At 38.3% G+C, this 10,966-nt stretch overlaps 1 pseudogene; it reads right to left on the bottom strand.

Moving 5' to 3' along the window:
• Positions 1-5,655: 5,655 nt before the first annotated feature.
• LOC122798991 lies at positions 5,656-5,801 on the bottom strand (annotated as a pseudogene).
• Between the last annotated feature and the right edge of the window lie 5,165 nt (positions 5,802-10,966).

Genomic DNA, 10,966 nt, shown 5'->3' with positions numbered 1-10,966 from the left:
CTCAGTGGCTGTTGGAAGTGGATATATTCACCCACTTTGGTGCACATTACAGCCAGGAACTGTCAGAATGCAACTGGTGGCTACCTGGGACACTCCTACACATCTCCCATATTCTGCTGAAATGCCCTAGAGGCAAGTATAACCAGACTCAGACATACTTTTGTTTCTACCAGTACTGGGTTACCCCACAGACTGCAAGCATAGATGTGAGGTGTAAATGTTTTCTGTACATAGCCTGCACCAGCTCTCTTCCTAATATGTATCTATCTATTACTTCCTATTCAGATAGCTGGCTTAACTGTTGCCTGGCTCAATGCCTTAATGACTGTCTTCTGGGAAACCTTTGCAGATTGTTCTCTATTATGGCTTACAGTACCCCAACCTGTTGTAGTGCATTAAATTCCAGTTGCATGTTTTTTTAAGTTATGTTTCTGGAATCCACAGGCTTGCTTAGGAAGTCATAGAATAAAGTAGCATTAAGGGTAAGCACAAATGTCCTCTGCTGAGTGCTTTCAGAAAATTGTCGGCAAAGTACTCTGTCATATTTAAATTGCCTTGGGTGCACCAACTGTGTTTTGAAATCTGATGAGACTGTAGTGTCTGCAATTATCGTACACAGATTATTACTTGGTCCTGTTTTAGCTTGCATTATGGAATAACGTCTGCCACTGATGTGTGGACATCTTACTTCATGGTGCTGCACTGTTAGCAACTTTCTTATGGAATCTGGCCCACACTGTCCTGTATATTCTGACATGTATTAACTTTTATGGCTATTTCTAACTAATTAATTGAATCCAGTAGATGGATGTAGTTTTGTCTTTTTTAATAACTGGTATTGGCTTATTTCCAGAAAAAATCAGACACAAAAAGCCAGCTACAATTAATATCACCAGTAATTTTCCACATATTCTATATTGGGATTATTTGTCAAATGACAGTCTGTTAGCCAAGGCATTGTTCAAATTTCCAGCACAGAAAATAAATCTTTAAAAATCAGATGCTTTATGTCATGCAAGAATTTAGCAGCAGGAAGGCTACTGTTTTATCAGTTAAAGGTATGAAAATGTCATTCTTACTTAACAGAAGTGATCCTACACCATCCATCATCTCCTAACATCACTTATGACACTTTAATGTGACATCAAACAGAAATCTAAATTTTGTCGAAAGGATCAAATTGTGTTAGTCAAGCATGGAGTGGATTGATCTTAGGTATTTCTTATAAAAAGTAGTCTAAGATTAGGGAACACTGAACCCTGTATCAACTGCTATAAAATATCTCTTTAATACATCAACTAACGGGACTAAAATTCACCATCATCTCCTACCATACTTTTCAGAGTAATTGTTACAATTTCTTAATAGATTTATGTTTTACTTGTTTCAGAATTCGCGTTGATCAAGCAAATAAAATACTTACAAAAGTTCACCACTGTTTCAGCATTTTGCTAGCAGGATCAAAAAGATCTCCCGACTTAAAGTTTCTTTTTAAGCTAATAGCAAGCTATTCTTCAACTGTGGCATTTGTTCTACCTGCATTGGTTTTGACAAATATATTCTTCAGAGACAAAGCCTTTTTCTACTAATGCTGTTATCTAATAGCAAAAAGTGCCTCTTTTTTGAACTGTGATAAATATGCACTTCAAGGGCGAAGCCTCACTTCCTTCCTCTGGTGTTACCTAGCAAATGGATGAATTATGCAAAGGCCTCTAGCAGTACAAATTGGAGGATTACCACAGATGGAAGTATACAAAGAGCTTCCATTACTCACAGTGAAGGTAGTTTTCTGTCTCAATATCCAGGACATGACTCAGCATTCTCAGGGGAATGGTCTCCAGTGGTAAAGCCTCGACTGTACTTCTGCATTAATTGGTATAAGTAAGAGTTGTATAACAGTCAACAAGCACCTTGCAAGCCTATTCAACAGTACAAGTAGTCAATGATTTTAATTGACATTACCATTTCCAACAATGCAGACCCTCAATGTAAGTTTGCAGTTCTGTTACAGATGAAAATTTTCCCCTCTCTGATCAGTTTTGTCTCATTAGACAGAAACAATCTAATCTTGCTAGCTTTCTTCCAAATACTCGAATAATTTACTTCATAAAATGAAATAATAAATAAATAAATAAATAAATAAATACATAAATGAGTAAACAAATAAAATAGTTTACTTCCATCAGAAACCACAGCTTAACTGATAAGCAGTTACTGTTACTACTTCAACCAATCCATTAATGTTAACTGATGTAACCAGCTCCAATAATGCTGTAGTCAATGAGATAAGGCTGTATTTCTATTACACGTGTCACATTTTTGCCACATATTTATTGGCCTCCATTCTCTAAAGATAATACTGGACAGTGGAAAGCAGAGATAGTAAACAGTACAGAAAGTCAGTCACGTTAGCTGTTTTTTACAAGTCCTCAGAAGAGAAGCCAGAAACATTAAAAGGTTGTAATTTTGGCATTTAACTCATTAGCTGCCATACTTCTCAACATTTTCATTCAAGAATTCTGGACAAAGCCAAAAATAATGGAGGACAAAGACCTAAAGTCAGGGACAGTTTTTATATATTACTCAAACTAACTTAAAATTTAATATAGCAACAGGTTTTGCATCATCATCCATTTTTGAACAAGAGAAAGTATGAAACTCTAACATCTGGCATTACTGATTGACTGTAATAATCATTGATTTAAATAAAAAGAAAACTTTAAGAGGGACAGGACAATTATGAGGCAAAATCAAGGATGTTCTTCAAATTCAGGGACAGTTGGCAGGTATGCTAGCTGCTCATTTATGTGGTGAGTGTTAAAGACATAAGGCCCTATTTATGAAAATTTGGATCTGATAAGCACCATAAAACCTTCTGCTTGTTGGAAGTTGGCAGGAGCTCTGTCAGGAGAGTGGAGGACAGAGGAAGTATCCTGTGGATACTGGTGCAATGGAAATTCAGTAAGGTACATAAAGTTAGAGTCCAAACACAATGCTAAGGAGATGCGGCAATGGAAGTTCAGTAAGGTACACAGATTAGAGTCAAAACACAATGCTAAGGAGGTGCAGCAAATGACCAAGGAGTGCAATATGCTAGACAAAATTAGATTCCAATCACAATTGTCCTGGTCCCCTTCAATAAACAAATCACACCAAATGACATTTGACTACCTTTATTGAACTTCCATAAACATAACTTTGTTAAACCATATTTATTAATTACAACTAAAACATAATATAGCTAATTTTAATCACAGCATAAACATCCATATTAATCAGGGCAGTGTGACCTCAGTCAACTTGACTCAGTAAGCAGCATCCATACCCCACCACACACTTACTTTACTTATGCAGCATTGTCCCACCACTCACTGCATTTACCATTTATTGAATTACAAATCCAATCAAATAAGCATTGTCCTTACCTCAGCTTACTTATTTACTTATGAAGCAGGGTCCCATCACTCAATTTGTTTACCAGTTATTGAATTAAACATCCAGCCAATAAGCAGGGTACTTACCTCCACTCGCTTATTTATCAAACAGTCTCCAACTGCTCACTTTCCTTTCCAAACTCATTGAAATAAACATCCAATACCAGAGGGGGAACAGAAGAGGGTAAGCCTGTCCATCTTCTCTGCCCACAAGCCTGACCAGGCTGCTCCCCCGCCCTTCTACCAAAATTGTAAACAACCTAACCACCCATAAAAAGAGAGGGGGAAATCAAACATCATTCGGTGTAAGCCATCCTCTCTAAACCAAAACGGATCTCTGTCATCACCCTCAAAAGTCTTGTCATAAATAGTGAAACCTCAAATTGACTAACGGTTAAATTAATCCAATGATCCCTCTCCACTACTAGATTAATAACCATAACTATGTATAATTTCTGCATACTAACCAACTTCTCACTTAATCTAACTACCAATATTAACATTGTAACAAGTCTCAGGACATTCCCTGCCAGAGGCAAAACCAAAACATTAAGCCCAATGCCATACAAACCCTGTAAGGGCAATTGCCTACCATCATGCCCAACTGCTGCCCTAATTCCCACCCTATGTATATAATAATGAGAAAAATGAGATTTCCTTTCCAAAATCAATTAAGAGCAATCCAGTCAACACACTATACAGTATAAGCAAAACCATAATGACCAGTCAACATTTGTTGACCAACCAACCACCTTCTGAATGACTAAAGTACATGCATAAGATAAATGCCACATAAACTGTAACCCCATGGACCTCCATTCTCAAACACCAATCCCAGCAACCCGCATCTTGACAATAGCCAAAATATGTCAATCTTTACCTTATCAATCTGCGCCAGCCTTTCAACCTCAAGACCCACGGATCAATATTTAGTAAGTTCACTTAGCCTTGTTAACAGTGCAACTACAGTACTCACAACTAAATCATCTGACAAACTGAACTGCCTTATCTTGCTCCCAAACCTGACAAACAACTAATCTTTCCCACCCAGTTACTTCCCACAGGTTGCCGCAACATAATTCTTCAGTCTGGTAAATGCCTCAGCATATGTTTCTTCCTTACAGAAAGTACCCCAAACTCCTGCAACACAAAGTCAGCCAGGCTGGCAATGCCCTACCATAAGCCTCCCATATAAAAAGGGGTGCACCAAACACCCACAACAAACCTTTAATCCTAATGCACCCTGAAACCTCATCTAGCTGCATGAAGCCAACTCATATCACTGTCATTAAAAAAGATGCGGATGAACCCTAATCCCAAACACTCCTGCTAAACCTCTTCCTCCAGATTAAATTGAAACTCCAAATATTCAACATCCCCCAAATTATCCTTCCTTCCATCCATCAAGGCACAAACCAGATCCCTAACTTATGCCCCTCCACACTACAACTCCTATAATATTTACAAACAAATGTAAATCCCCATGAGCAACCTTACCCATCTTCCAAATGCCCACCCCACCAAAATGTTCCAAAGGTGCTCCATAATGAAAAAGCAATGCACCAGCTTATTAATCCTCACCCAATCTTGGCTATCTTGTCATGGCCTCAGAGCCATTAGTCTATTAACTTCCAATGCTCCTATGATTCTTGCGACCCCCACAGCAACCCTCAGACTCCCCATAAACCATCCCCAACCCTGCTTTACCTTACCCCAACATACCTCCCCTCACTACCCCAAACTGCCACCAACAGTGACCTGCCTCAATGAGCAGCAAATAAGTATGATTATCTGCTATCTCAGTGTATACCACTCCAGCAACCGAAACATGCCACAGCAATATCCCTTACCTACAAATCCACTTCTGTCAGGCCATACAGTTGCTCACTCCGCATTCCCTCAACTGTGACCTCATTGTGTACCACTCTGGGGACTGAAACATCGTAGCACTCCAACATCTGAAACATCCTTGACAGGAGCAGCCAGCATCTGTTGAAACCACCATCTGCAACCACATGACACACCACTCCAGCACTGGGTTGATCCCCTGCAACCAAGTCTCTTGACCGCCGACCTGGTTTCATGTGTGACAGCTGCGGAAAACAAAAATACCACAATAAGTACTGTAGTAATTAAAAATAGATAAAATTGTTTATTGGTCAACTCTTGTCCATTCCTTCCATTACTATGTATTGATTCCTTACCTCCTAATGACACTTTAACCGTCCTAGGTTTTTAAGCCATTATTTCAACTCATGCCCCATTCACCCCACGTTATGATGGCTAATATTCTTCATTTCAGAGAATTAGCAATAATCATGCCTTAGATAAACCTCATTGGCTATGATACTGCCACTGTGTAAAGCTGGAAGGTTGCGAGTTATGCAAAACCAACAAGTAGATCACCAAGGCTCTTCCCCTTCGCCCACCATGGCTACCATACCTCTCAACACCATAGATTCATAGATTAATACTAGGTTAACTGCCCCTGTGGGACATTTTTTAAGCCTAGCCAATTGCCCCATGTGAGAATTGAACCCTGCGCTTTGTGTCTGTAAGGTGAACACCTTAACCATTATGCCAACCCTCTCCCCCATACCTCTGAATCTCCTGAAGCAGGAAATCTGAGCAAAGCCTACAATCAGGTCAAGGACCCAAAATAGGGATGACCTTCAAATGTAACTCTAACAAACTTATCCAGCCAAAAACTGGTTGTGCACCAATACAAACCCCATAGGGTCTGCTCCTACTTCCCAAACTGACTCTTCAATGATTTGCCTTAATATGACAGCCTCCTCCCCCCAAAATTTTAATTTCATAAAATAAAAAATGAGCCAAACTATAGAAGTGCGACAAAGCCCAAAAGAGGGGACTCTATTGTTCTCATGCACTTAGTTGATGGAACTTGTGTTACACCAGCAAAATTGACCCACCAATAATTTGCCCAAGTTTATGACAAGTGGACCCAAATGAAGCAGAATTCACCACTCTGCAGAAGTTCCATACAGCCAACAGGCATACCTAGCATGACACTGCGATGACATCTTTGCCCTTCTCGGCTCCCATATTCCATAATTCCGGAAAGAGCCAATAACTGTGGTGAACATGAGAGACACTTAACCCTGTATGGAAACCACTTAAAACACAGGCAAACAGACACATCAATACAACAATTTTAACCTGTTCCCAGTTGCAAATAGTAGGCATCAAATATACTCTTTTATGTAATTCACATCAATTGAACATTATACAACTGGAGGTTTAAAGGAAGCAGGGATGGAATGTTCCATTCCTAAAGAAAAGATTATTTTAATGACTGCTTTAAGTCACAAACAATGCAAAGCAACCGGTGTTCCATCAACATACATTTCCTGAAAATATAAAGCACAAACGTAATAGGGAGCAGAACTAAAATCCAAGTAAAAATCAGGGACAGATGAATGGTATACATCTTGCTTCCATAAATCAACATGTGCACCAATTTTACTCTGTATGCAACCCTCACTATTCCATCCCCACCAACGGTTGCCAAATTTCGCTGAATTTAGATGTACAATCACAAAGCATCCCTGTAAAAATGGTAACCTGCCTGCTGACATCATCTGTGTACACGTTCCCATACCCCTAAAGCGGGAAAACTGGTGAGCACCAACGGATGAAGGTCAGCGTTTTTATATATATATATATATATATATATATATATATATATATATATATATATATATATTTTTTTTTTTTTTTTTAATATATGTCAGCTCACTCCCAGAACAATAAAGATGTATGAAATGAGCTTCCAAATTAAGCATCAGCTATGCTCCTTGAAAGTTAAACAGTAAATATACCAAGTAACTTGAAAAAAACAGCTATAAAAGGACTACCAGACAGCATATTTTGACTACTGTGCAGTAAAAAACATTTGTCTGAATCATTGATCTGAAGTGCCACTCAGTAAATACTGCTAGTTTAAACACCTTAAGAATCTGACTAGCAAGTAAAATTGAAAGATGCAGAATGAATTGTTCCGGCATTCAATATTCTGATATCTGTGTCTCATATTCATAATTATGCCCACCTGCCCACCTGATGTATCAAGAAAAAATGTGTATTTAGGAAACGGCACATAACTGCAAGAACTACAATACCATCTTCCAGTGGTTTGTACTAGCCTAACCACCTTTGTGAGACATTCTAACCCTAGCCAAATTCCTCATGTGAGAGGAAAACCCTACACCTTCTGTTTGTTAAGGCAAACCCTTCAACTTTATGCCAAACCCCCAATAAATACTTAACGATGAGAATGTATATAGAGCCATAAGTAATGAGGAAACAAAGACCGACAAATAGTATGTACTAACTTAGCAGGTTGAGAGAGTAATAGGTTTTGCACAAGTATTATTTTTCTCTTCCACCATCATTAATTAGTCAAAACCTCACTTCAAGATGACAGAATATGAGGAAAACACTTAGGCATTCTTCAGCATCTGAGCCACTTTTTTTTTAATACCCATAATATTTAACCACCCCCTCTAAATGTATATATTTAAATGATGAAGGGCAATCATCAGTTAGTAATCGTGGGCATGCATGACTACAACCCATGGGAGAAAGGAAAAAACACAATCCATACAATGAACGGAGGCAACAGTCCTTCCACTGCAGTTGCACATGCACACGAGCTGCTAGAATCAGCCTCCCTCTTCCTCCTGCACTACACAACCATGAAAAGGGGAGCATGGCGAGTAATACCACCAACCACCAATGGAACAAACAGGAGCCCTCATCCACCAAGATCCACCCTGAATTAAAGGTAGCTCTGCAATTGGGCATATTTTACATATGAAACAATACTTCAGCTATGTACAGGGAATGACTCACCAATTCACAAGGCCCCACTCTCCAAACCGATTTGCATAACCACATCCCGAAGCAAACCTAGGGCCAGAAATCACCCAGGATCACAAACTGTAAAGTAGCTCTAAACCTCCTGGGCCAAAATCTGAACAAACCAAAATGGGGCGGGGGGGGCAGACCCTCAAAAGAAGGAGGAATTAAAGCACTCTGCCAAACATAAAGCCAAAACAGACGGTCTTGCGTTACCATGCATTTCTAAAGGACGAGAAGTCTAAAGCTCAAATGCACATCAACATACACTGACCCAGTCCTCCCTGACTTGCCACAAACTCCAAAGAACCTCGCATGTCTTAAGTAACAAGGAAAAAAATTTTAACCACTGCAAAATCTGGCCAGTTGAGAACCATGCCTTAAAGTATTAATCTGAACAAACCATACCTTCTAGAATTACCAGAGGTCATCATGAGCATAATACTTAGCAAGTTCACACCAAACTGTGGATTCCCTACCCAGTTACACTTGCATAAACCCCATATGCCCCTTCCTACCCTTACCTCATTTCCTCCAAAACATCCCCGATTCACATTTAACCCTTTATCCCCCCCCTACCTTCTTAACTCCTACAAATATATTTATCTAACCTCCCCCCAAAGATGTCCCTGGACAAACTGGTTTGTTACCAAATCTCATTTCTAAGCAGGTGCAGAAATGGAAATTCAGTAAGGTGCATAAACTTGAGTCCAAATACAATGCTAAGGTGGTGAAATCTTTAAACAAAATAATCTCTACCTCATTAAAGTTATAATAGTGGATTCTGAATGTCTGAATGCCTGACATCGCATTTGAAATGACAGTGGTTGTGAATAATAAAGAATAGGAAGGTATTATAATCCATATCAGTTATGAATGGTCACAACAGGAAACTAAAATTTTGTTAGGGGTAGTAGTTACCATGCTTCCTACTGAGAGGGCTGTTTGATTTTATACTTTGAGGCAGGTTTTATTTTTTCTTTGTTGACCAGGTTAGCCACACAAGGCTAGTGGCCTCTTTTCACGGGAGACCTGAGGTGGCATTTATATTACTAGAAGAAATTTGGCCTGGACATCAGAGTAATCCCCCTACTCTTTTTTTCACCTTTGTGAGGGAATTGGGTAGGCTTAGAATGGCCTATTAGTAGAGCCAGCCTTGTAATTAACTATGAGTTTATGAAACCACAAATCTAAGGGAAATGAAAGATGAAAATTTTAGAGTGCTTTCTGTTAATGTGAATAGTATTCAGAATATAGTAAGAAGAATATGGAGTTTGGAGTGGTGTAATACATGCAGTGTAGATGTAATTATATTAGAAGACACAAGATTTTTAACAAATGAAGAAGGATTACAAACAGCGAAACTATGGCGAGGAAAGATAATCTGGAATTTTAGGAAATGAGAGCTTTTTGGAATAGCTATATTCTGTAGAAATACAGTAAATATATTAGCTAATATTATAGCAAAAATGTAGATTTAAAATGGAAGGAACAAGTATATAGAATTATAACATCATATACTTATACTAATTGTAAAAAAGGAAGACTTATTCAATCAGATTTTTGAATATGAAGTGATAAATATGAATATTATAATACCAGGATACTTTGCGATTTAACAGGCAAGCATAACAAGAAAGGAAAATATATAAGAAAATGTTAGAAGTTATAAGATGTGGTAAGTTAAAATCTTGGGAAAATTTTCATGGACTTACAAAAGGGGTATGCATAGATCGCAAACAGATTATTTTATAGCATCAGAAGGTTTAGTTATTAGAGAAGGGTAGGTAGTTAAAAATGCATTTTCTGACCATATTGCAATATGGGTAGAAATACAGGAAAAACGAATATATAAAACAGGCAAAGGAATACAAAGGATAAATGAGAAAGCATGGAAGTAAATATACCAAGTAACTTGAAAAAACAGCTATAAAAGGACTACCAGACAGCATATTTTGACTGCTGTGCAGTAAAAAACATCTGTCTGAATCATTTATCTGAAGTGCCACTCAGTACATACTGCTAGTTAAAACACCTTAAGAATCTGACTAGCAAGTAAAATTGAAAGATGCAGAATGAATTGTTCCGGCATTCAATATTCTGATATCTGTGTCTCATATTCATAATTATGCCCACCTGCCCACCTGATGTATCAAGAAAAAATGTGTATTTAGGAAACGGCACATAACTGCAAGAACTACAATACCATCTTCCAGTGGTTTGGACTAGCCTAACCACCTTTGTGAGACATTCTAACCCTAGCCAAATTCCTCATGTGAGAGGAAATCCCTACACCTTCTGTTTGTTAAGGCAAACCCTTCAAATTTATGCCAAACCCCCAATAAATACTTAACGATGAGAATCTATATAGAGCCATAAGTAATGAGGAAACAAAGACCGACAAATAGTATGTACTAACTTAGCAGGTTGAGAGAGTAACAGGTTTTGCACAAGTATTATTTTTCTCTTCCACCATCATTAATTAGTCAAAACCTCACTTCAAGATGACAGAATATGAGGAAAACACTTAGGCATTCTTCAGCATCTGAGCCACTTTTTTTTTAATACCCATAATATTTAACCACCCCCTCTAAATGTATATATTTAAATGATGAAGGGCAATCATCAGTTAGTAATCGTGGGCATGCATG

The sequence above is a fragment of the Protopterus annectens genome, chromosome 3.part1, assembly GCF_019279795.1.
Source record: "Protopterus annectens isolate FY-2018-M chromosome 3.part1, PAN1.0, whole genome shotgun sequence".
In the NCBI taxonomy this organism is placed as follows: Eukaryota; Metazoa; Chordata; order Ceratodontiformes; family Protopteridae; genus Protopterus; species Protopterus annectens.
The sequence above is the reverse complement of the archived record's forward strand: the minus strand, read 5'-3'. Positions and strand labels throughout refer to the sequence as shown.